The sequence below is a fragment of the Vidua chalybeata genome, chromosome 4 (genome assembly GCF_026979565.1).
Source record: "Vidua chalybeata isolate OUT-0048 chromosome 4, bVidCha1 merged haplotype, whole genome shotgun sequence".
Classification (NCBI taxonomy): Eukaryota; Metazoa; Chordata; class Aves; order Passeriformes; family Viduidae; genus Vidua; species Vidua chalybeata.
Window position 1 is genome coordinate 68,535,419 of NC_071533.1, and position 20,166 is coordinate 68,555,584.

Genomic DNA, 20,166 nt, shown 5'->3' on the forward strand with positions numbered 1-20,166 from the left:
ATATATTTTCTATTTCCTGGACCTGAAAATTCAGATAAGTGATAAAGGTTTTCTTTTCTTTTTTTTTTTTTTTTCCAAAACTGCCTGTCCTGAGAAGCTAGTTGTTAAATCTCACTAGATTTCTAGGTGAGATGGCACCTCAGTCCTGTGAGGTATTGGCACAGCTTTACACAGCATCACAGTAAACTCTTTATAAAAAGAAAACCTGTCCTGCCAGCTGTCTCTGAGACAGAAAACCAAAAAGGCTCCCATCGTGCTTCGTAATTCCTCTTGGTTCTTTCTAGCTGATTTTTGTAACTGCTAGAATATTTTTTTATTCTTATTTCTAAGGGGACTGATTCTGATTTTTCTCATACAATATTTAGAGAGTCGTGGACCTGCAACCTGCTTTTTTAGTTATCTCTTTCACCTGGAACCAAACTACTGAAATGTAGATATTAATACACATGACAGATGGAAAATTAATCTAACCCCATGAGGTACAAGCAATCTATGGCAAAGGAGGAAGGTGAGCTTTAGTCATTTCTCCTTGCCTGTCCTCTTTTTTCTCTTCCCCATGCTAGGGAGGCCTCTGAACACATTGCACCAGGTAAGCAGGAGCTGTCTTCAAAGCCTGATATCCAATTGACATTTTTCGACTTACAGGCAGATCAGCGCAGCAGAGCCATGCAGTATGCAAATAGATTTAGAAATAGAAACGTGGCTGTGTTTCACAAAAGTGCAGCAGATGCAAGTGTGTTTTCCATCCTTTTCATTTTCCAAGTACCCTGAAGCTCTGCGAAGCTGATCACATATAAGTCTTTAAAATAAACCTCCTTACTCTTCCTCTGACAAGCTTGATTTGTGTTTCAGAAAGAGGTTTTACCTGTTGTTATTCATTCCCCTCCATCAGTGGGATTGTCTGCAGCACAGTCAGCAGGGATTAACTAATACCTGTTCAGGCCCACAGAAGGAGTTGAGGAGTGAGCTCATACACAAATGAAAATAACCAGGATCTTGTTGACACTGCTCACTTATTTGACCCTTTAAGCTAACAGACATTTAGTTTCACTGGGACTTGAAAATAGACACTGAATGGGATTCCCAGTGAGCTTTACATTCCTTGGCAGGTAACCAGATTATGTGCTCATTCTGTGACTGGTAAACCCAGTTCCACACTACATTAGGAATTTATCAAAGCAAGTCAAATCACTTCTCTACGAAAATGAAGGAATCTTGTGAGAATTTTGTGTCTGCTCCTTTAGTAGTTCTTCTGTCTCTCGTTAGGATTTATAATTTGGCATGGTATTTCCTTGAGCTGATATTAAATTCATGATCTGACTTCATCCATCATTAAAAAAAAATACATATAGCTCCTTTTTTTTCTTTGAAACAATAACTACAGAATCACTGTACTATGGAGCTCAAGTAAATTGAAGCACTAAATTGCCATATATATAATTCACAGCTATATATCACATGTCTGCAAACTAATTTCAAAATAGCCTCAGATCATTGTCAGAAACAGAACTTTATGGCTTTACATTTTCTTCCAGCTCTATTCTGTATTACAGAAAATGGTGACTAAGATTTATTATTCATAGCTTAATAGATTTTCAGCTTTTTCAAAGTCTTGTAAATGACATTAATATAGTAATTTCAGAAAGAATAGAAAGGTAACCTACACATGGGTCACTGAATGTGCTGCTTTCAAAGCAGTGTTTGCCAACATTCATTGCAGTTTCAAATACTTGGCCATTTCCATAGTATTTTGCTGACTAGAAAATTCCCACATTCATTTTAAGTGTGTCTGTAAATCTTGCTTGGAAAAGTTGTTTCTGGCTTACCATTTCTTAGTTTTCAGGATTTTCCAGAGAATGAGCAAATATTTCAAGAAGTGTTTGGCTGGTTTGTTTTTGTCTGTATGAGTGAAAGCATATTTGTGTGTGAAGCTGTGTGTTCTATTTTATTTTGTTTTGAGGGAAACAATCTTGTCAGACAGGAAGGAATTTCATCCTTGAGTCACTCATAGTGACTGACAGAGGGCAGGTATAGAATAGAAATTCTACCCTGTGAGGGTGGGGAGGCCCTGGCACAGGGTGCCCAGAGAAGCTGTGGCTGCCCCTGGATCCCTGGAAGTGCCCAAGACCAGGTTGGACAGGGCTTGGAGCAACTTGGGATAGTGGAAGGTGTCCCTGCCCATGGCAGGGCATTGGAACAAGATGGACTTCAAGGTCCTTTCCAACCCAAACCATTCTGTGATTCTTTGAACTGTAAAATTATCAAAACCAATATAAGCATCCTCCAGATCTCCAGCAGAGCAGCCTTGTTTTCTCATTTCTTTGTGGAAGGAAGAAGAGTATTGAAAGGACAGGTGGAAGATTGGGAAGGAAACAGGGCACAGCTTTACAAGACAAGGCTTGTAGATCCCAGCATTGCAACAAATCCTTCAGATTTTGCATTGCCTCAGCCCATCCTGCCCTGCCCCAGTAGTGGTTTCCATTCCACACATTCAATTTTCTTAGTGTTTTGGGTTGTATTTTTTAAGGATGTGAAATTGCTGCACAAGAAGTGCTGTGTTTGCACTGCTGCCCTAAGGAAGTGCTTCTTTTACCTAAGGCTTGATAATATTTTATAAGGAGTTTCCAAACAGTTAATACATAATGAATAGATAAGAGAAGTTGGTAAATCAATTGCTGCCATCTCAGCAGGTCTCATGAAGTCTGGATTCTGCTCTACAGCAATCAAGTGTTCTTGTATATTAGAGAAGGCTGTTCTCTGATTGAACCTGTATCAATTACATGAAATTATAAAATAGTGTGAATATATGAAAAAGTGTGCATTGCACAAACGTTTGGGCTATGCTGGGGTTTCTATGACAGAAGTAGAGGGTGCTAACAGAAGCACTTTGTGGCAAGGGATCAGCACTGCTTTGAAATGCTCTGAAATGTAGGGCCTTAATTCCTCCATCTTTCCCTTCCTTTTCCCCCTGGCTTTGACAATCTGCCTCTGCTTCAGGCAAAGATCAGGTTTATGGCAGAGGCAAACACTGTATTTGGAACTGCTGCAAGGTTTGCCTTTTCTGTCTTAAAATCCATTTCTATTCTATCAAATCAGGCTCTTTGTTTTTTTTTAAATCCTTACAGTTTCAAAATCTGTTCATGCTTTTACTGCTCTTCTTCAGCTTTAAGCCATATTTTACCCATTTTCTTCTTTTGAGCTGAATCTCTCTTTTTTTTTTTTTTTTTTTTTTTTTTTTTTTTTTTTTGGTGCAGGGGGCTTTGACTTTTAAAATATTTTTTTATTCTCTACCTTGTCTTGACTTGATGGCTTTGTTTGGTGGCTTAAACCTTCTCAGTGACCTTCCTTCATAACTCAGCTTTTTCTAAAAAGGATGATTTGTCATTGTTAGAATGAAAACGTGCTCAGTCCTCAATGTTAAAACAGCAAATCTCAGAAGACAATCGTGATTTTGAATTGGCAATGCTGCCAAGTACATCCCCTATGCACTATTATTCAATTGGCAAGCATTACACAGCTAAAAGGGATTGAGGAGTAAAAATTACATTGTGCAGCACAATTTTTCATTGTTTCTTTCAACATTACTTCTATGAGATCTTGAAAACTATGGAAGCTACAAAGTCTATTGCAGAGGAATCTGCCTGCCCTCCATGATCATCTTGAAGGAAACACAACCCCCATCATGTAGTTGGAGATCTTCATCCTTACCTAGTGACTACTACATGTGAGGTCTTTAAACATGTCTACACATTAGAAAATAAACAAAAAATGTTTTTGTTAAATGTTAGTGATTTCATACAGTTCTCCAATATTTCTCATGTAAAGGAGTCCTTCAGATTAATACGGTTCAAGCACAGCATTCATTATTGTAAGCACATTTTTCAGATCTGAACTTAGTTCTGATTTATCATGTCTGCTGTTTGTTTTCTTTGTTGCCCAGGATATTGCCTGACAAGTAAATGTGTCACTGTACTTCCTTGCAGAAAATCTGTGACGAGATGCTAAAAATGTCCTTTCCACACTGAGTGTTAGACACAATAAGTATTGCATATATTGTGGCTTATTCTTCCACAATTAATGAGCATGCTATTATTCCTTTTGTATGTAATGTAGATAACAGGGTGCTTCTTATTAAGCTTTTTTCCTGTAGAGAAGTATCTATTTGTGCTTTGAATTTGGAAAAGATTCTGCCTTTCATAAGCTGCTGCACTTTTTTAGTTGGCAGCAAAATTGGCCTCAATTTTAAACCTCTTCTCTGCAAAATAGGTTAATATTTTCTTTATATCCAAATGCTCCCTTTCTGGAGGAGACCAGGCATTGTTGTGTATTACCTCAGCCAGTTAGCTAACATCAACTCTGTCACCTTTCCTCATCTCCTTGCTTTAAATTCAGCAGGGTTAAGAAATGTCTTACCTCTTTTAAGGATTTACCTCTGAGAAGATATCTCAGTGTAGACACACATTTCGTAGAAAAGAGTTCTATTGTCAAGCATGGGGCGAGTTTCTTAAGTTTTCTTATTTATTATCTTGTCCTGTTTCTTATACACTCCTTCAACTTGAAGTTTTTATACTCAGACTCTTCCATTAAACATTAAGTTATCTGTGTCTTTACGTAACGTTCTTCCATCTCATAATTCTTACTTACTACTCTCAAAAAATGCATCCTGGATTGGAGATTTAGTGTTTGAGATGAGGAAAATAAAGCCTTATTTCATAGAAAATAAGTCAGGGTTTTTTGTTTGGTTGGTTGAGGTTTTCTTAATTTAAATCCATCTGGTCAGTACAGACTGAAAATTAAACTCAGGCTTTAATGCTGAGTCTCTGCTCTGTACAGCAGAACTATAAATAATGTAACAAAGACAGAAGGAGAGATTAAAAAACTTCCCAGCGTTTTTGTAGATATATCACTATTAACTTTTTTCTAAATGAAGAAGTATAATTAATACAATATTAACAAAAAGAAATCGAAGAGTGTCAAGAACTCATTGAGTTCTGTGCCAGGAAGAAAAGAAAGGAAGGAAAGGAAGAAGAGGGAAAAGAAAGAGCACATACCCTGATGTCACTCAGTCCATCTCACCTGTATGTCCTTCTGTAAAACCTCCAGGTTTGGGGGCTTGAACTCTGCAGTTTTGGCTTCAGTCACCGTGTCCTGAGGCAGAGACCAGTCCGTGCTGCTGGTCCTCCAGCCTGGGGCTCCTTCTCTAGGCTGATACAGCAACAGAGAGGCCCAGAAGGAAATAATTTACAAAAAGGCTTTTTTTTTGTAGTGTTATCAAGTGTTTGAAAGCCAAATATAAAAGGGGATGACTGCCTTACAAATTCCAACTTACTCCAAGGGACTTTGGAGTCACTCCTAAACCACTTCATGCACAGTGCTTGAATCTCTCTTAACACATTGTTAATACTGTTAACAGTTTCAACTAATTACAGGAAAACATTGCCTTTCAGCACCATCATCTTAAAAGATCATTTCACTTTAGATTTAAAAAAAACCATTATTAAAAAAAAAAAAAAAATCTAAGAGGATTGCAACTAAGAATTGAGCCCACAAGAGCAACTTTCCTCTTCTTTTTACTACCCTGCTTAAGCATTTGGGATTCCAAGCAAAACAAATGCAGGCAAAAATGTAATTTCTTAATTCGGACTTATCTTTTTGCATGCCAACACTGTTCTCTTTATACTCTGTGGTAGAAAAATGTGAGTGCATATAACACAGAGAATAATCTCTCATTACAAAATTGACTTTTTTTTTTTTTTTTAAATTTGGTCATTTGATCTATTTCTAGAAAAAGTGGTGTTTTCATACAGTATTTTTTCTAATTTACCAGCTAGGGTATGTTCCAGTCAGAGTGTTTGGAGGAATTTTGTTGGCTATTAGCTCACTTGCTCTCTCTTCTATTCGGAGGAGAAGCTGTGTGAACAGTTTGTCAGGTGAAATTAAACACCAGTTGGAAAGTTTTGTCTGTAGAGGCACTCAAATGAAAGGTGAACAGCTGTCATTTAATCCTGTATTTTGTAGCCCATTTCACTTGGATTAGTGTCCACCTCTTTTGGGACTGCTGCCTTCAGGATCTCAGAAGGCGTCGTTTTGATTCTCCACGCAGTCCAGAACCCAAAACTATCAGTGAGCTTAGCAAAACATTAATGACATAAGTGGTCTACCTGAAAGCAGCATGGTGGTTTGCACATCCTAAGGCATTTTTGTTTCTGTCCACTGAAGCATGTGGAGTTCAGATGGAGCTGGACTGAACTGTAACATCTGTTCTGAAACCATCTATTCTTGCCACTACCCTCACATGAGAACATAACCTACCCTCTCTGAGAACATAAAAACATATTGCACCATCCAGACTATTCTGCATTACTTACAGTTTTACAAAATGTGTTTACTTGTGTTTGGGTTTTGTTGTTGTTTTTTTTTTTTTTTTTCCCTACATTGTTCCTCTACATACAAATTTTAAATGTCCAGTTGTGTATTATGACACTTTACTTAAGGGCTTTATTTTGTAATCCCAAAAAGAACTTAAATTTATCATCTGTTTAAGACGACTTCTAAAGAGACAATAGAGAGCAACATTTTATTCTCTCCTTTTCTGCAGATTTGCTCCTTGGTCATGGCCCTCTCATTTGATTTGCTCATAACTATCTGAAACTGGTCATCCGAATATGAGTCAGTTTTTAACGCTTTTTGTCTCTCCTACTGGAAAGGCAATAAAGAGATATGGAGCAGGCTAAAAAGCACTGGGTATTGACTACTTTAAATATGAATATCCACAGAAGACTATATTTCTTTAATAGCACTATTGCTGCTGTGGCAGTAATAAAGGCTATTTAAGACTTTTCTAGAGGGTGATTTTGTTTGTTCATCCCTTCACTTTGCTTCAGAATGGCTGTTTCTTCTCCTCGACCCATTTTGCAAGAGATATTAAATAGCTTCAAGCATATTCCAGCACAATCACAGATGCTTTGATTCTTATGTCCTTGATTTATCCTTTAGAATTCCCTGAGACCATTGGGATGCGACGAACAATTTGTAATTCTGTTTTTAGCCCTGTTAATGAATTTGTGTTATTCAGTTAAACTAATGGTAATTTTTTGCCTTTTATCATCTTCTTCCATCAACTCTACCTGCTGAATGTCATGCCATGTTATGAGTTTAATCATGTGAGAAGAGAAACAAAGAGAAATATACATGTGTGTGTATATAAATAAATAAATAAATATGAATGAACTAAAAAGACTCATCTGATTCTGTTCCTGCAAGTCTAGACTCGGGTTGGGAGTGACATTTTTGCTGTCTAGATTAAAAAACATGGATCCTTATTACTCTGGATTCATGATACTTTCAAAATTCAGCTCTCAGTTGTCTGGTTTGGAGTTAGCAATTTTTAGGTCATGTTTCAGCCTTTTCACTTTCTTTGAAGACACAAGATGAAGTAAATCCTAGGCTTTGAAGACAGAATAAAACTGATTATACTGTTACACTATCTATTTATAGATGCTGTCCAATTGCTTGCCAGTACTTATATTTGTTTGGATTTCCTGTGATGAAGTTTATTTTTAATTTAAGGTCATTTTCTTCTACAGGAAGGGCAGAAAGGGGCACTGTGTGTTACTCCGTGATGTCTATGCATCTTTTTTCCAATTGCAAAATGAAGGTAGATAACTTTTGTTCTTAGCTTTTGTGGTTCCACTCCCCCTGTAAAGATGTAGAATCACCTTCAGAGTAGAAGTCAGATGGCAACTCTGATCCCTGCTGAGTATCCATAATATGGATATCAATCCTTGCAAAAGCTCAGAAGTTTGTGTTTGGCTTCTCGAGGGCAAGTTTTATCAAAACAAAAGCCATGCTGGTATAGCTTGAGATGAATATTCTATTAACAATAAATATATTCTGTCTTCCTAAGCTCCCTGCATAATAAATGGAGATGCACTTACCCTGTTCAACATCATTTGTGTTTGCAAGCAGCTCAAATATTCATCTTGCTTTGGGTTGCTAGAACTGGTGATGTGAATAGTCAGTATCCAAATTGACAGTGAGCTCTTCTACCCCTCTTTCCTGTTGTCTGTGAGACACCCCTTTAACTGCCACTGCAGATGGAACTGAAGTGTCTGATACTCAAGAATAAAATCTTTGCCCTTGTTTGCATCTTGGATTAAATCAGCCCCAACAAGTAATGCTGAGATCTGACTAAAAGTGTTGCTCAAGTGTAGAGGAAATAGCTTTCTGCTGGAATTATTTACCTCACTTAGGGTGAAAATAAAGCAGCAGAGCAGGTCTGGAGTGACTGAAACATATGGAAGAAGAGGAGAGATGGGCATAAAGAATTTCTTACTCTTGTTCTGGCCTCAGTGCACAGATGGATGCCACTGGTGAGTGACAACTGCATAAACAGGCACACGGCCATTCTTTCTCAGGTTGTTTTTATCCCTTTTAATCTTCACCATTACAGTCTTACTGTACTTTAGAAGATTGCAGGCAGGAGGCAGGAGGAAAAATTGGGATTTTTTTCTCCAAGAGAAATGAGACAGTCATGTAAGAAGACTTAGAGGAATGAAGTAAAACTTTGAGATAAAGTCCATTGAACAGGTCTCAGGAACCTGAATGTTTATTCTAATTTTTATACACCCATGCAAATATTTTAAATGAAAATATAAATTTACCTAATCTCATTTTTTTTTCTTGGAAGGCACCATGTCCATGCAAAATTAAAGGGAATTCACTTTTTAGTTCAGTGAATGCTGGAGTATTTTCATAAGTCTAAGTAGTTTTGATGTTTGACTTATGCAGGGACTCAAATTCCTTTTGGACTGGACTTTATCTTTCTTCTCCTACTTCTGTGTGAACCAGCTGCCCTTAAACTGCACTTGCACTGATCAAGGCAGATTGACCCTAGAGAAGGAGGGAAGTAGGTGGTAGATGGGGATGAATAGAGCTCTTTGTCTAACATATAGTTTCTTCTTTAGCTGGGCATGTAGGCCCAAAACTGCAAACTGGAGAATAAATCAGGGAATTCTTTAAGTATCTTTAAAAGCTGCATGAGGGGAGGGAAACTGCTCTGAGTACTTTCATTGTTCCTGCCCCCATTTGCAATCTAATGCCTAGTACTTAAATCTGTCTTAATTAAGGATGTTTCCACTGAGGTGGAGAATGATGTCATCTGTATTTTCGTTAATCACACCACCATTAACTATTATAAAGATGTTTGCCTCAAACATATTAGTTTCACTGGGATTTTTTTTGTCCTGGAGGGGATTGTTCCCCCTCCCTAGTGAGCAAACCACTAAGTGTGGAAGAATTAACATCTAGGAAAGTTATTTGGGATCAACTGTTATCTCTTTCAAAAACTTTTAAGCCTTTTACATGCTGTCAAGGGACCAAGAATCAGGAAGCAGTTTGATAAACGAACATGGCCAATGGAAAAAGCAAACAAACTAAAATAAATAAACAAAATTAATAGATTATTAATTAGAGCTATTATGACATGCTGCATAAAATAGGACATAGGGCTTTTCCTGAAATAACTCCTTTGTCTTGGTAATTAGCTAAAACTGAATTTGGGAATTATTTTATATTTCTGTATTCAGACTTATTTTAATAATTGTTTGAATGAATCAACATTATCACTTATCACAATTTTTTCATTATTACCTTCCCGAGTAAAAATACAGATTTTATCCATCACCTACATGAAATTAGCTACAACTTTCATTCATTAAGCCTTGTCATTAAGGAAATGCCTTAAAAAGGATTGCAAGAGGCTTTCTGGTCCATCCTTCCTCTTCTTGGCAGAAGCAAACCCCAGAAGTTTTCCTTGCCTCAGGGCAGGATTGACTCCATCTAAAGCATTCTTAACTAGAGTTTGTCGAAACTGTTCTTGAAAGACAAAAATGATTCTGTGAAGCATAATCTCCCTAGTAAATCTATGCCAGTACTTTACTTATCTTCAGAAAGCTTTTTCCTGAGGCCTAACTGGAGCTCTATTTCAGAAGTATAAGCCTCTTACTGCTTGTTCTATCCATGATGAAGAAGGAAAACAGATTAGTTTTTTTTTTTTTTTTCTTCCAGGTGTCTCATGCAGTTAAAGACTTTGTGCCTGCTCTTCCCCTCACAATGACCACCTCTCATGTGCTAGAGTCAGACTTCCTGTACTACAAATATTTACCAAGTTCTTAATTCTGTAATCATGATTCTGGTCTTCTTGGGAATCTCTCCATATTTTCAATGTATATGGCAAACCAGCAGACTTGATTCTATTATCCATAAAAGAATATGGCTCTAATTTTTACTATTTTATATATTTTCATATATATATATAAATTTAATATATATATACACCTATATTTATTGCTAATGTTGGCCTTTTGAATGAGAAAAAGATACTTAAATTGACTACATTAGCCAAAGACACCAAGTTCCCTTTTCTATAACTATGGTTTGCCTTCATTGGGTGTAAGTAAAATCTAGTATTCAGAGAACTGAATTCAAAAATTCCTTCAGAGGAGGGATCTACTTCTCTATTTTGTCTCATGACAATCATGAAAAGAAACGAGATCCAAGTTCTTATGAATTATTTCCTTGATGACGTTGCAGGTCTGAAATTTGTTTCTTCCCCCACCGTTTAAGAAAAGCTTACACCAAGTTGCCATCAAGTTTTGAGAAGTGAGGACTACATTCTTCACTAGAAACACCATGCAGGTGGGCTTACAGTGGCTGAGAAGCGCCATAAGTATCTGCCAAGTTCATTAAACAGGCCCACCCTCCAGCCCTTAATGTTTTTGTCATTCCACTTTAGTCATTACCAAGATGTGCTACATTTTCACTTTATGGTCCTACATGAGCTGGCAGAGGACTGACACATCTTTGGGAAGAGCTGTTTCTAAGGTGAGATAAACCTTATGTGATACTTTAAATAATACTGTAAGAGGTGAAGGAGGGGGAGAGAAGGCTTTGGAAGTTCCTTCTTTAGACTGCTCTAAATTGGTGAAGGTAACTTCAGAAGTTCTTGCAAGATTGTGGTCACGATCAAGGATTAGATTGTAGGCAGGGTCACAGAAGGAGCAGGAATAGCAGGAAAAGAAGGTGTCTGAAGCTATTTGAATAAAGTAGGAGTATTTTTGAGGAACCATTCAAGTAAAGAAAGATGTGAAGCATAGGAAGGAAAATGAAGTGTCTGTTCTATGAAGCATTTGAATCAAGAACAAGGATAGATGTGATATTTGGAAGTTGCTATGGAAAAGAGCACTTGGATCATCCACAGAAGTTGGCATCTCTGTAACACCTCCAGAAAGAGCTATAAACATATTTCTTCTAACTTCCCCATGATACCTCAAAGAGATCAGCTTACCTCAGGCCATCAAATATTTTCCCTCCCTGTATAACCTATGACCAATTTCAAACCAGCAGCTCAGTGTACTAAGGTGTCAGAAGCTTAAAAGCTGCCTGAGAGGAGAGCATGAGAAATCAATGGCAGCTCAAGTTCCTGAAGTAGCAGGAGATTTGTTAGATGAAAATTCACAAGTGAAACATATCTTTTGCTGTGAACACCAAATTTCAGGGTCAGATCCTGAACTGTCACATTTTCTGCTCACTGTTTCATCTCTTCCTACAGCTAAACCTTTCATCTAAACTTCCCTCTTAAGGACAGGCCTTATCTACCAGCCTGCATAGTTTGAAACTGAATAGTTTCCTCCTTTTATTTCTATCCTCACCTTGATGATATTTATAGACTAAGACCATATTGCCCCCCAGTTTTTACACTTCCAGACTCCATAAATTTAGCTCTCTCACCTTTATGTCTTATTATCTTCTAGTTCTTACATTGGTTTTGTATTTCCCTACATTTTCTTCTGTTCATTTAGAACATCTGGGTTTTTTTCATTCTTTAACCCGATTTGTTACAAATGATGATTATTATGAAGTTCTCAGTTATGAAGTCTCCTGAAATCTCTGCACTGCTTTACAGCTCCTGTACAGTTCATGTGTCTGTATTCATAGCATGAAGTTTTACAAAAAGGTAAATAAATGCAAGTTATTAGGATCTTTGCAAAGGATGTCAGATACAAATATTTCATCTGTATTACACAGAAAACTGCAACCATTATCTAATAGTCTCTTCCAGCTTTAAATTCACTGAAAAGTATCAAATCCCTTGCATGAAAACTCCCATAGTGAATGTAACAGTTTAGATATCATTTTTAAGCTTCAAATGTTGTGATAGAAAAGACTGGTCTTCCTCTTGCTTGTTTAATGATGTGTGAGAAGTTGATGAATTCTGGTAGTGAACCAGTTGATGATGCCACTTTAAGGTCTTAAACATTTAGCTCAAAAAGTAATATTCCATTTTTATAATGTTGTTTACCCCTGACTGAAATCTCACTGTCAGACCAAGAAAAATTGACTTGATACAAGATTTGGGAGGTTTTTCCAAACAAGTAAAGAAAACTTAAATTAAAAGAAATTTAATATTGAACAAGTGTGTAATTAGCATTACATCTGAAAGTTTTAATTTAAAAAATATTCTTTACAAACTTAATAAATTTGAATCAGGAAGTCTCTAAACTCTTATTTATGACATACATTTGAATCACAACCTGAGATTGAAACTGTGTGAATTAGACTACAATTTCATGTTTCTTTTATTTTCTGTGACACCTGAATGACTGTGAACAACCCAAGGGTTTACATTAAAAGATTGTCTCCCTGCTGATAAAGATGATTGCTTAATGAGAAATGCTGAGATCTGAAATACATGAACCACCACCTCACAAGGGTAATGCAAAATTGCCATCAGAAATGTCCTGCCCTAAGTGAGGAACAGTCCAGCAGGTCCCATGCATAAAATCAATTCTAATACCCATAAAACCAATTTCTAGACTTTGCCTGTCCATCAACACATTCAAATGAGGTGGATTTTAGAGCACAGTGGAGAGACTATAGTGGATAGGTGAAAAAGCAGTGTATGGCAGATTGGGTTCTCCTGTTGTACTTCATGTCAGGAATTTTTGAGAGATGTCTGTGTCCTTTTACCTGTGACCTTTACAATACTGGGAGTTAATTTATTAGAGCCATGAAGTGCTATTATCACTATTTGTTCATGTAGAGCTGAGACTATTTAACTAGAACAAATTATAGTCAAGAAATTAAAATCATAGAATAATAGAGTCATGGAGTGGTTTGGGCTGGAAGAGAGCTTAAAGATCCTCTCATTCCAATCCTCTGCCATGGTCAGGGACACCTTCCATTGGAACAGGTTACTCAGAGGCCAATCCAACCTGGCTTTGGACACTTCCAGGGATCCAGGGGCAGCCACAGCTTCTCTGGGCACCCTGTGCCAGGGCCTCTCCATCCTCACAGAGAAGAATTTCTCTTAAGTAAAGAAATTCACTTACAGTCTTTCAAAAAGTGCCTCAAGTGTGCTGTGCAGAAAAATCAGCTCAGGTCACTGCCCAGGACTTCAATAACATATTTTGTAGTTTATCTTGGGTCCCTTTGGCTCTGCAAGGAATTCCCAATATTAGTATTGATGAGACCAATGCTGCACTGTGGAATAAGGAGTATAAGGTAAACACTGAGTGTCTGGTTGAATACATAACCCTGATGATTTGATTAAACCAGTCATTTGTTTATGGGATTTATTTTTATTTGTGTGGTAAATTCTGATAGATGGCCTGTCAGCTTGATAAGGTTACTTTCCTAACTTTATTTTAGCCATAATGTATTCTGTCCTAGGAGTTTAGAATATGATCAAGAACTTCAAAGTGTAAACCCCTTGGAAGACAGTGAAGGGTGAAAGCACATGGAAAGGTGAAAAATGGTTCATGGATGAAGCCATGGACTCAGGCATTTCTAGTTCTGGCACACTTCTTTGTGACTCCCAGGATGACACTTACTTGTCTGTACATCAGTGTCCACTTGCAAATGGAAATAAAAATCCTCACATCAGTCAAATCCTTCTTCCTTTCCCTTCCATATTACAAAAACATTAGAGCAGGACAATATTTGAAGATGTGTTTGTGCCTTACTCATCACAGAGAGTCCTTCAAACACTTCTGTAATGCGAGTGCAAATGAATAAATACATCCACCTCCTCTTTCTGGGAGGGATCTTAATTACAACCTTTTTCAGGAACCTCTGTGTTTTTCATTGGTGTGAGTACAATCAGGCTTTAAGGACAGGAAAAGAGAAAGAAAATAAGGACACTTTAGATTTAGAAACAGCCATTGAAAACTGTAAGTGGTGTTAGAGGAAGGCAGCTTTACTTAGGAAACTTGAGTGAAAAGAAGTTTTCTGACAAGAAAAGGACTTCAACAGGATACTTTGATTTCTTCTTCTGTTTTTCATAGCACTTTTTCATAAGAGTTTAATTACCAGGTTGATTAGAAGGAAGGAATTTGTGTTCGTAAATGGCACTTATAAAAATCACCTTTTTCTTTTTGGTCTCTGAATGAAAGATGGTCTCTGATGCCAGCTTAACTATGAGTAATTGAATAAAAGAGCAAAATATACTACCTGGTAATGGAATCATTATGGTCTACAAAACACACATAAAATCAGCTGAAATGTATTTCTTCTGGTCAACAAAACCAAAGAAAGAGGCATCTACAGAGGGATATTTTTATTAATTATGAAAATGGCACATTAATACTCTGTAGAGCAGAGTATTCAGGAGTCAGCAATTATGTGCAGTTGCTCTTTAGCAATGTACATTCTCCTCTAAGGGACTCTCTACGAGAGCTTCAGTCTTCAAAGCAGCTTTCAGTATTCAAATAGAGAAAGTCCCCTCTACATCAGATGGGATGCACTTACTGCTGAGAATTACACACCATGTTTTTGCTTGAAACAGAGGCAGCAGGTTAGGGAGGCAACACAGGTGCCTCCTTACTCCAAACATGTACAGTAAGTACAGTAACAGTGACACAACCAGAGCAGCCCAGATCATTGCAAATTCATGAAGGTTGCAGAAAACAGAATCATATAGCTTTTTCTGTATCCATACATTGTTATCTTTATACTCAGCTTAAGGCAGCAAGAGGAAAACACATTCCTTTTTCTCTCTGCTGCGCAACCCACACCTACTGTTTCTTTAAATGACTGTGTGACATAGTGACATCTATGAAAATCACCAAATTAGATTCCAAAACCTAGTTTGGATTGATAAACTGACCTATATTTTGCCTTATGGTCGATGCTTTCTCATTACCTTGCTGTTTTCTTTCACTAAATGGGTTTTGTGAGTAAGTGTTTTCCCCTGTTGAGAGCAATGTGATATTGTTAGAGCCCTTGATGTGTTTTGTCTTCAGCCTTGCATTTCTCTGCTTTCTGATTGCCTGGTTTTGTGTGCACTGCTGGGTCTTCTCTCATCATTGCCTGTCTTGCATATTGTCTTATTCTTTAGATTTCTTCATCTTCCTCTTCCCCCTTCTCATATTCAAACAGTGTCTGTAATGTTATTCAGTTAAATGTTATTCAGTTAATATCCTCTTCCTCACTGTGCCAGAATTTCCACTTCTTAGGAAAGCTCCCTTCTGCAGGCAACCACTGGTTTCAAGTGCATGACAGATAAATTCAGCACAGTACAGATACTTTCTTCTGCTGCTGTGGGGCAGCTGCTGTAATATCACCTTACACATCAGAATCTACCTGAGTCTGTCCAGTGGTGGGCATGCAACAGAAATTTTTATTTCATTCTTTGGAAGTGTCCCCCTGCAATTCTACCAGCTGGAGCAGGACAAGAATAAGAATATGGGCTGTCCAGGGAGTGTCCCTCTTCTCCTTCCACTTATGAGTATGAGCTGCCTCTCTTGCACAGCTTTGTTTCCCAGTGGGTTGCTGAGATGAAGAATCAGCCACAGTGGTGGCTCATGGGGAGTATCAGTTTAGGGAAGATATGAGTTGGAGAGACAATATTGTGATTCAGAATGTGAAAAAACACAGAAATTAAATGCCTTTTTTTTTGCTTAGTTCTTCTTGGAAATGCCTACTACAACATATCTCTGCATACCAACAGGATTTGGAAAAGAAAAGAGGCAGCAGCAGTGAGAGATTAAGGGCTAACAAGGGAAGCTGAACATGCACAAGACAGTGGGGTGCTGCAAGAGTTGGCCACTGTCATTGGGAGAAAGCTCTCCCTCCTCTATGAAGAAAACAGCAGTCAGAGGAGAAAATATCAATGTTGCACTCACTTTACTCAAACAGTGAAGAAAGAAATGTGAAAGAGAAGAAGGTGATTGAAAACAGTAAACACCATTTCCAAGGACAGCCAAGGACAGCTCAGGCTTGTTTATCCTGATCTCCTTGTGTGACTGGAAATATGAACAAAGATCTTCATGCCATGTTTATATGCATGTGTTTTATCACTGTATTTGTAGTCCTGTACTGTCACAGGGACATTCTTCTCTCTCTCTCAGGATTTTTCATAGAGGTACACAGAGAGAAGAAAGAGAAAACAATTTCTATTTCTGCTCCTTGTTTTTCTCATGTGGAATGTGCTTGGAGAATTGTTTACCTGGGGTGATTGCTTGATTGGATTCTGGTGAGGATTGTTTGGGCCCTGATGGCCAATCCAGTCCACCTGTGTCTGGACTCTCAGGAACAGGGTCACGAGTTGTGAGTTAGTTAGAGACAGTAGTTAGAACAAGTAGGTTTGTAGTTTTAGTATCTTCCTTTATATAGTATATTAATGTATTATAGCATAGTTATAATAAAGAAATCATTCAGCCTTCTGAACTGGAGTCAGACATCATCATTTCTTCCCATTGTGCTCACCTGCATTTTATAATACTGTACAGCCGAGATGACTGTGAAGTCACATGCTGGAAAATGAGCTGTGTGAAAGTTGAATTTAGGTTACCTTTGAAAGTTTGTTTGCTTTGGTGACTTCATTTTGCTTGTTGCTGCCTTAGACCTGGCTGGAGTTTTGACCTGTATGTTTAGCCTTTGCTAAAATGTTAGCCAAAGTGTACCTGGTAGAAACTGTGACCAACAGCTGAGTGGGCTAAGATATTAATGAAACAGGAAGAACAGGCGAGGGAGAGAATAAAGCCAATATCTTTATGGGGTATCAGGTGTGTCTGTGACCATGGAATACATCCTTGTGAATGTCCCAGGAAAATTACAGATGTAACACTACTACAGAACTGTACTGATCAATGAATGTAAGAGAAGTCAGAGATGTCATGCATTCAGTTTTGTGCTGAGGACTGTCAGCCTCTGTAGAGACGAGTGAGTGACTCTTTCCATCTGTCCAAGCACTGCATTGGCTCAGTTTCCTGTGGGCTCCCTGTGGTGCCCTGTGGACACAAAGGTACCATGAGAAAATTTAATTCAAAGTGCCCAAGGTAATACAGAATGTGTGTTACAGTTGGGCAGCCAAGTTCCCTTCTGTGTGACATCAGAGCTGCTGTGGAGCTTGAGGGCACGGGGTTGTTCTGGGCATAAAGGTGGCTGAGTAGATTTTGGAGACAACCTAACCAGTCACAGTCAATATCCATACTCTTCTTGGGATAGAATGTGTAGAAAACCATTTCGTCTGCTGTGTCTAGGTTTAATCTTGAAGAAAACTAGCTGGTTTCCCAAGGAAATTAGCATGTACCCAGCCAGGTACATCAGGATTAGGAGACAAGAACTCAAGAATGAAATGCAAAGTTCCCCACTCACAGTCGATGCACAGCTCTGAGCATATCTTTTAGAGGAAAACAGATTTGAACTTTGCCCATTTTTCTATTACATGTGGAAAACACTGCTAATAAAAATAATTTGTCTCAAATTTATTTCCTGAGATCAGCAAATCACCAGAACACTTCAGTTAATACAGAATGATTTCAGAATTCTTTTCTTTGGGCAAAAAGCACAATGAAATTCTCTTTAATTTTATCAAAAAAAGTATTCAGAGAATCAAAGAATGATTTGTGTTGGAAGGGAGTAGAATATCATTTACCTGCAGGACCCCTTATTACAGCACAGCCAGGTATTCTCAGTTGTGCCACCGAAGTCATGCCCTTGTCAAGTCCTCTAAAGGCAGGATGCCACATGTTGTCATGGCAATATCCAGAAGCATGGCTGAATGAAGGAATGCAAATCTGGATGTTCATGCAAGACTGAGTTACACATTGTTGCTGAGTTAAATCAGTTGCTAATTTAGCAAGGGAAGTGCAATAGGTGGGGGATTCTGCTCTGCGTGTTGCGAATTATGGATTGACATTTCTTAGAGTTTCACCCCTGCCCATGTTTGTATTTAATTGGAATTCCCCACAGGTGTGACTACAGTCAGTGTAGCCTGTGGGACTATGCTGAAGTGCCAAATTTAATTATGGCTTAATGTGACCATGTCATAAGTTTCTACATCTGTCAGACAACTTGCTTCGTTCCTTACTGCTTCTGCTGTTTTTAAAGCTTTCTAAATTGTCTTTGCTTTGCTGCAGAATATGCTCAGAATTTTAATATCCCTAATAGAGAAAAGAGGTAGCATTTCATTGAAATCAGCAGCGCAACTGGCCTATATTGATTCAGTGGCACTTACTATTTAGATAATAATTTAAGAGACCTTGCTGTAGTTTATGAAGGAAATATTTATCAGAATCCTTAATTAATGGCTGATGAAAATGATGTGCCCAAGGCTCATAGCACTTGTTCATAATAGAAAAAAAAAAGAAGCCTCATTTAATTTAGGTTGAACCAGAGTTGCTGGTCCCTGGGATGTACTGCATGTAATCTAATTATTTTAAACCTTCCTTTATAGTGCAGTGTACTTTACTTAAAACTAGAGCCATATTAATTAACAAATATGAGGGCTTTTTATTCTCTGTTTATCTGAGAATCATCCCCAATTCATTACAAATGTATTCACAAGAGTTTTCCTTGTACAAAGTTTTTTACTATTCTTTTTTACTATTCTTCCATTTCCTTGTTCTTCATAGTCCTGTCCAACAGATATTATATAATCACTCATTTTACACAAGTTTTCCATGTGCAAGTCAGATACCAAACTCATAAAAAAGCAATCTAGGCTCTTTTCATAACATTGCCAGAGATGGGATTATTTGGATTGATAGGGCGTATTTATTCCAGTCTAAAATAAATATATGAAGTATGGAGCTCTATAATTTCATGGCTGAAGCTTGAGCCAAATAATTCCATATGTTGACTTTGATATTCTAATCACGGGTATGTGGACATGATCAATAGCATTAGCAACATGCCAAACTCGGAGAGGGTGACAGACCATTGAGAGGAATCTCATGCTGATATCAAAGTGGGTGAATTTCTCTCAGGAAGATCATATATTTTTCCCTGAATTGTAGAAAGAGGCTGAAAATACAACTAAAAGAAAATATTTCAGGTGGTCAGAGGGGAACACTACTGTGAGTGTCTACAATTAAAAGGGAGACTCTGGAGTAAGGAAATAATATGAAATATTTTCTCACTGTCTTTACATGGTTTATTGCATCCTAAGGGTCCTATTAAAACTTTATACACAGATGCCATCTCACTTTCACTCTTATTTAGAATTTCCACAGATACATTCTTTTTTTCTCCTCATGATTTTGTCCAAGGCAGAATTAATGTATTTTGTACATTTTCTGGAATTTCTGGATGTCCTCCCCATCAGATACTGTGATCAGAGTGAGGGAACTCTGGAAATTGTTGATTTAGCTGCTACAAATGCAGCCCAAAAGAAAGAGAGCATCTTCAAACATTCCCTGTCAAAGATTAGCCAAAGTGGAAGCGCTGCAGGATTTTTAACTAACCTTGCTCCTTCTTAAGCAGGAAGTGGAAAAAGCAGATCTGTTCTAGGTTCAGGCTGACACAGCCTCACTTTTTGGTGCTCTTGCAGCAGGCAAGTTGAATTTTTGTCAGAGTAAACCTGTTCCTCCTTTCCTTTCAGCTGTCCATTAGAGATTGCCTCCCCAGTTACCTCCTCCAGCACAAAAAAAAAGTTCTCCATACAATCATATTAATGGACAGATTAATAAAACCCTGGGAACTCCTGGAAACTGCCTGTCCCAACCCTCCCACCATGGGTCTTCCAAAATCCTTAGATATCTAATCAGATGCGCAATATCTCTGCCCACCTTACAATTTTACAAATATCTCTTTTTTTTTGCTTGTTTGTTTGGTTGTTGGTTTGGTTTGGTTGTGCTAGAGATTTTTGTTTATTTCTTCTGG

General features: G+C 37.8%; 1 long non-coding RNA gene across 1 annotated transcript; it reads right to left on the bottom strand.

Annotated features, from left to right (window-relative positions):
• Positions 1 to 17,031: 17,031 nt before the first annotated feature.
• Positions 17,032 to 18,008, bottom strand: LOC128787545 (uncharacterized). The gene is made up of 2 exons (XR_008430735.1): positions 17,939 to 18,008; positions 17,032 to 17,291 (listed from the first exon to the last, which is right to left on the bottom strand). It is a non-coding gene; the product is annotated as an uncharacterized LOC128787545 (long non-coding RNA).
• Between the last annotated feature and the right edge of the window lie 2,158 nt (positions 18,009 to 20,166).